The 7,390-nt window shown below is 35.4% G+C and overlaps 1 protein-coding gene across 3 annotated transcripts in view; it reads right to left on the reverse strand.

Annotated features, from left to right (window-relative positions):
• Window positions 1-7,390, reverse strand: part of LOC106875299 (N-chimaerin) — a 139,133-nt gene that overhangs the window by 38,210 nt on the left and 93,533 nt on the right. The window lies entirely within an intron of this gene.

Consider the following 7,390-nt stretch of genomic DNA (forward strand, 5'->3'; position numbering starts at 1 on the left):
TAATAATAATAATAATAATAGAGATACGTAAGAACAAGAATAATTTAAACTAACTAAAAAAAATATGTATTAACAACATGCAAATAGAAAACAGCAAACAATTAATTCTAAATGACATTATTAGAACAATTTCAATAAGTATAAACACCACTTGATTGATTCTTGAAATGGCTTTAAGCATAACAGTATATTTCCTGATAAACTGAAAGATAAATCATTGTATTAAGTTCAAAAAGCCACAGAATCCCAAAGAAGCCATTTGGCAATTTTTATATCTTTTAACGAGTCACAAAAGTCAAATTTTGTAAAAGAAATTAAATCTTTCCAGTTTATTATTCATTTTGGCATTGGTCCTCCCTGACTGAATATGTTTTGGACCAAATATGTTGCAGCCATAAAACTCTGAGATTTTTTCTTTCTTTTTCAGACACAGTAAATATGAATTACATTATATATGTGTCTTTTTGTTTAGTTAAGGCAGTGGGATATGATTTAAAGGGGGTTGATATAATTGCTATTTGTAATACAAAAGCTCCCCCATTGGACTGACTAGTATTGATTTACTGATTTTGTCATCTGGTAGATAAAAAGACAAAGGTCAACCCAAGCAGGATTTGAACTCAGGAATGATGGACCATAAACAAAATATTGAAAAGTACTGAATCCAGGGCTCTATTTCTGATAAGAGACATTCATTACTTTAACTGTGCACTGCTACTCCTGCCATGTAGAAAGCACTGATGATGGTATACATATAAAACATTCTGTATACTCTGTAAAGTGGTTGGTGTTAGGAAGGGCATCCAGCCTTCGAAGCCAAGCCAAAACAGACACTGGAACCCCTGCCTCACCAGCTTCTATCAAGCCATCCAACCCATGCCAACATGAAAACAGTTGTTAAATTATGATGATGATGATGATATGCACAAGGACAATTTATACTGAAGAAGGGGCAATCAATTTTAAATTTCAGTTCATTACAAATAGTAAGATGGCTTGGTCCAGTTACTTAGTGTTGGAATGTTAGAAAATTACTAATTTTAAATCTCACAACAATAGATATTCCGTAACAGTATTTTGGAGTAAAGATTTTTGCCAACATAACATGGCAGTCCTGGTTTAGGACAAATGTTGCTATAATTTAGCCCCAGGAGACATCGGCTCCAGCTGGCTATACGACACGATCTGTGTCCTTATATTTTCAAACAAGGGAATCTAGCACCCCCACTCAGCCCAAAACAATATCTTGTTTTTCTTTTAAGTCAATTAAGGGGAAACAAAATACAGAATGGCTATGGGGGTCCACCAGAATAAACTAGTAATCAAAGGGATCCATAGATTAAAAATGGTTGAGAAGTTCTAGAAGAAGGTAAACTTGTATAAAAACCTGAAGTGCTGTTTACTTATGATCGTCTTATGGTCGTACAACCCTCTGTTGTGTCACTAATTGCACGAAAAGTGGGCTCAATGCTGTCTGCCACTTTATCCACTCAAATCAAACTCATGCAAAGCAACTTCTTGGACTCTCAGAATGCTTCCACAGAGCTAGAGTTTAGGAAGCGGCTTTAATTGGTCACGAGTTGACAAGGAGATCTATGACTGCATGACTGCTACTGTTATGTTTAGAGCACCACAGAGAGCACTGGTGGCATGTAAAAGCACCCACTACACTCTTGGAGTGGTTGGTGTTAGGAAGGGCATCCAGCTGTAGAAACTCTGCCAGATCAGATTGGAGCCTGGTGCAGCCATCTGGTTCACCAGTCCTCAGTCAAATCGTCCAACCCATGCTAGCATGGAAAGCGGATGTTAAACAATGATGATAAATTTTTATATTTTTATTTGACCTTACTAATACATTCCCTACTTTTAGGTCACTTTAAATAAAACCCTCACTTCAATAGCACTGTGTACAAACTCTATACCTGGAATGACCAATTTTAAATACTATTGGAACTTACTCACATGGTATTGGAATCTTCTATGTATACCATTCTGCCTAAATAATGGATCTACAAATGCAACATCCCTGCATATCTCACTTCTGTTTTCATTCCTCCACTTCACTCTCTATTTCCTATCTTATCTAAATTAACTATTACTTAACCATTTTCTCACACCGTCTCCGATGAAGGGATATAATAAATATCCTGGAAACAGCTGTAAGACCTATTTATAAATGTTCTAAAATCTTCACAGTCTTGGTTTTTTATCTCATTCTGAAAATTTTTTTTTATATATACGCATGTTGATATGTGACCTACTTATTGGACTCCTTATTTGCATGATCACCGAACCTGGAGCTTAACTATGGTCTGTCCATAACACTTACTCGACACCTTTGGGTCTTATTGACACCATTACCTCTCATAATCTCTCTCTCTTTATATATATATATATCTCCCCACCTCCCAACACTCTCACATCACATCACACCAACACCCTCGCATCACACCATGCACACACTACAACTGACCAACTCCTTTCTCCCCTCCCCATTTTCACACTACATCCGTCAAGATCACCAGCATTCTATCTCCCACACACACAGCCCCTCATTCTTCGATCACCGTTCTTTCTCCCCCTTTTCTTAGCTCTCCTGAAAAAAAATTTCTAACTTCCGGTCAGCCATAACTACGATTGACCGTTGACTGAATACTATTCAATTTTTTTTCTCCGTGTTTTTCTCCTTGTCTCCGTATTCTTTCTGTTGAAGAGCGTAGCTCGAAACGTCAAAGACTTTCCGTATTCCCGAGCGTCATACTAATACATCCTTTTGTTATTTACACCACCTGTCCTCGTCTGTTGTTGTTTTTTCGTACATTCTCCCATATATATATATATATATATATATATATATATATATATATATACACACACACACAACAGGCTTCTTTCAGTTTCTGTCTACTAAATCTACTCATAAGGCTCTGGTCGGTCCAGGGTTATAGAAGACACTTTCCCAAGGCACCATGCAGTGGGACTGAACCCTGAACCATGTGACTGAGAACCAAACCTCTTACTTCACAGCAATGTCTGCACCTATATATACAGACACACACACACACACACACATCCATGGAAATGTGGATGTTTTAAATGATTAATGATTATCATCCTAACCATCAGCATCAACATGTTTTCTATGCTGACCTGGGTAGGACAGTTTGACAGAAACAAGTCAGAAAACTGCACCAAACTCTGCTCTCTATATACATATCACTTGAGCCACTTCAATCTCTTATGTATTCAGATTTAATATACAAATATATTTACCAGATAGTGGAGAAAATGGCAGTAGTAGTAGTAGTAGTTAAGTGTATTAAAGGATCCAGTAATACTAATGTCATGCACTAGAGAGGAGGTGGTGCTCTAGAAATGGAACACAAAAGGAAACAGAGAAAATTTGTTTGACATCCTTTCCAAAACAGGATTTTGCAACATTAACTAGTGTTAGTCATCAAATTAAGTTTCTTTGGGCTAGAAACACAAAACCTGAATACAATTTCTTGGTTATTTTGTAAAGTAGGTACTTTGGTAGACAGAGATACTTTTAGTAATCATTTGAGTCATAGTTGGTCATATGTATCTATAAACAATGACCAAACTTATTGACCTGAAGTGATAGAGAAAACAAATGATTCTGGTATTGAAGCTTTCCTCCAAATTACTAACAGAGAGAGAGAGAGAGAGAGAGAGAGAGAGAGAGAGAGAGAGAGAGGGGGAAAGAGAGTCTGTGAATGTTATTAGAATAATGACCATTATAACAGAATTTGATGGAGTGTTTTTTTTTTATTGTCTTATTGTGCAAATTTTTGTCCTCTTCTGATACTGGGGTCAGCCTACAAAGAAAAGACCTAGTTGCATGCCCAACCCATTTTTTCTGATACAGTATATCCCAGACGATATTACCATTATTCAATGTGTCCTTTGTTTTAAGATTATGAAGTGTGGGAGTAGAGAAACCTGACTGCAGTATCTAACTAACTGAGTGGCCAGGAAAGGTTTATAAACAAAAATGCATTGGAAGTCAACATTTTCAAATATATGTTCATCATTGTTAATCTATTCAGAAACTATAACAGCAGTGAGCAGTAAATGAAAACTGAACGAATCATGCAAGTTCAAAATGAACTTCTCACCCTTAAAACATTGCTCCTTCAGTTGTATTTAAACCAAAGCAAAATGAAACAACGTTACCCAGCAAAATGTGTGTCAATGAGGGAATGTCTATGTAATCTTGTCTACTTCAGATTTCAACATGATATTGCGGTCTCAGATATACAAAATCAGGAAAATTCATGGCTTGAATTTGGTGATGAAATATGAAGGCGCTCAACCCAACACAAACACACACACACACATGCACGCATGCATGCAGACACAGCTGGCAGTTGCACAAGTTTCACTTCTACAGGCTTCAATTAGACATTTATTTAGTTATATGCATTTAAAAAAAAAATAGTTGTTAATCACCATTGAATTAGCAAAGAAGTTTGTAACAATTCAAGTGTTTCAGTAAATGCAGCTGTTGCATTTGACAAGTTGGCTGAAACTTCAGGCCAAACTTTCTACAAGATTTTCAATGTTGTTTTCATGAAATTACAGAGAAAATTTTGAGTGAGAAGTCAGTATTTCTAGCAAGTACCAAATCTAGACAAAAGTATTTCTAATGTTACACTTGACTATGTGTACTTAATGTATCACACCACGAAACTAACATGGTTACGTAATTATCAGAAAACAAACGAATGATTACAACATTCATGAACCTAATTAGCAAGTTAGAAATCATTACATACTTAAAGCAAATGCAAAGACAATATCTATTTTAGTAATAGTTCTAATATCAACCCCGTATTTTTATCTCCTGTATTTTTCCACCTGCTATCACACCAAACCTGAATAAGATAACTCAAAATATACTAAACTTATTGTTGATGTCATAAGAATTTATAAACAAGAGAATGTGAAATAATTCCTTTTTTCTTTTTTTTTGGAACAGTGAATCTTGAAGCAGATGAAGCTATAAATGATACAATGTAAACATTAGGTTAAAATGCACGTTAGACAGAAAGTCCCACAGGCAGCCTTTGACTTCTTTTATCCAACAGGCTTTTTAACTCAATATTTACACAGTATTATTTATAGCTTTTTCAACTTCGATATCCACTGTCCCGCCAAAAAAGAACTAAACTTCTTATTTGGCCAATCTGTACTGTTTGCACAAAGCTTGTCAGAGAATGAGGCTAAACTATTTCAAAAGCTTGATGAACAAAGAATGAAGTATTAGCAAAATGATAAGAGAGGATTTAGAATGTGATTCAAGAAATATAATACAAACATAACACATACAATAGTCGTGTCCCACTTATTACATATTTAAGAATAAAACTGTTACAAGATGCATTAACAGTTTCTTTTATTTCTATTTTATTTTACTACAAAGCGGACATTTTTTTTCTATTTTTGTTTTTGGATAATATCTTAAAAGTTGATTAAAATTTGTTTTCAAATATCCTCATATTTGACAATTAAAATTCCATCCCCACCAATCCTGTATGTAAAGCAACCAATTTGCAGGCTCATTACAGTGTCAGATTGCTTTGTAGTAATCAATCCAACTCCCTGCACTCTTATTTCATATCTAAGTCAACTTTGTTCTTCATTCTTTTAGTCTTGCACTGGGGCTGATTCTACCCTTTCTGTCTGTCCAAATGTCTTTCTTATTTCTTTATTGCCCACAATGGGCTACACACAGAGGGGACAAACAAGGACAGACAAAGGGATTAGGTCGATTACATCAACCCCAGTGCATAACTGGTACTTAATTTATCAACCCCGAAAGGATGAAAGGCAAAGTTGACCTCGGCGGAATTTGAACTCAGAACGTTAAAGACAGACAAAATACCAATAAGCATTTCGCCCGGCGCTCTAACGTTTCTGCCAGCTCGTCCAACTGTCTTTCTTCCTGAAAGAAATTGGCTACGAATGAGCGTGGAGAGAGAAAGGTGGGCTCTGCCGGGTTTGAAAATGCCAACGACAAGCTACATATTACAATAGCATGGAAAACCAAAGGCAAAACGAAGCCTTTCTGTGTGTGGGTAGCTCAACTTTCTGTTTAAAAGAAAACAAAAAACAAAAAAAAAAATTCAATTTCCCTGAAATCATAACTCCTCCATCTAGAAACAATAAGGGGACAGAACATAATATAGTTCAAGAAGTCACGAAATAGACATGATAGTCACAACTGGATTGTCTCTTGTCACAGGTTCACTCAGTCAAAGCAACTGGATCCTCAAAAAAAAAAAAAAAAAAAAATTCATGGCAAAATATTTTAATTTTGTTCTAGGCCTTTTAATTCAGTATACCAATTTATGATTCAAAGAGAACTGATTCTTCACTCACACCCCATCCACACTTCTTGTAAGTGACCCTTACATTTTAAGTCACTCATGAACACACTCCAGTCTCTGATGCACAGTCTCCCTCCCTCTCTCTCTCTCTCACTTGCATCCTCTCTTTTTTTTCTTTTTTAAACCTACTATTAGTACAGTGACCTCTGTTCTTTCTGGTTCAGCTCCTGTACCTCCACCCCCCACCCCACAACTCAGGCGCTCCTGACTCACTTGTTTTTATTTTACTCTTGTTATCCACATCACCGTCATACCACTCCCACACCATCTAGCACTAACCACTTACTGCTCTTAATCCCTCCACACACAGAACATCATCCCTCTGGAATTCCTTCCCTCCACGTATTTTGACTGCAGCTACCAACATAAAACTGTGTCGATCTCACCTGTCTCAGAGGTACCGTTTATCCACTGGTTTAATTTGGAGGAAAGGACTATTCCCTGATACAGTCTCTTTTCTCCAAGATTAAACAAATGAAAAAAATAAATAAATGAAAAATAAACAATTGAAATAAGGTTGTACTAAATTCCTAGAATGCTGTAGTATAATTGGAGGTTCCAGTATATTTTCATACAAACACCAAATACTAACGAATATATTAGAAATATGTCAAATTATTTTATCATTGTATAGCATTTTCAAATAAAATTTCATTTCATAATTTAAACAAAATCTAATAAAAGGATTTTTCAGATTATTTCGATTTAAATAAAAAACAAAAAAGACTTCTTTCTGTTTTACATAAAACAAACAAAAATACAAATGCAAAATAGTTTAAAGTAAAGCAATGCTTAATTTTTAGTGAAGTAGATTTTACTGGAAGAATTGAAGAACATGAGGTGTGGAAGAAAAATGTCAAACTGTCTTATGAGAAGAAAATATAGTTTTCTATCAGATTATATTTCATTTCATAAGGCGAGAAAAAAAAAAAAACTGTGTGTAATCAATGATATACAATTTATCAATAGCAGGGATT

Source organism: Octopus bimaculoides, chromosome 6, assembly GCF_001194135.2.
Source record: "Octopus bimaculoides isolate UCB-OBI-ISO-001 chromosome 6, ASM119413v2, whole genome shotgun sequence".
In the NCBI taxonomy this organism is placed as follows: domain Eukaryota; kingdom Metazoa; phylum Mollusca; class Cephalopoda; order Octopoda; family Octopodidae; genus Octopus; species Octopus bimaculoides.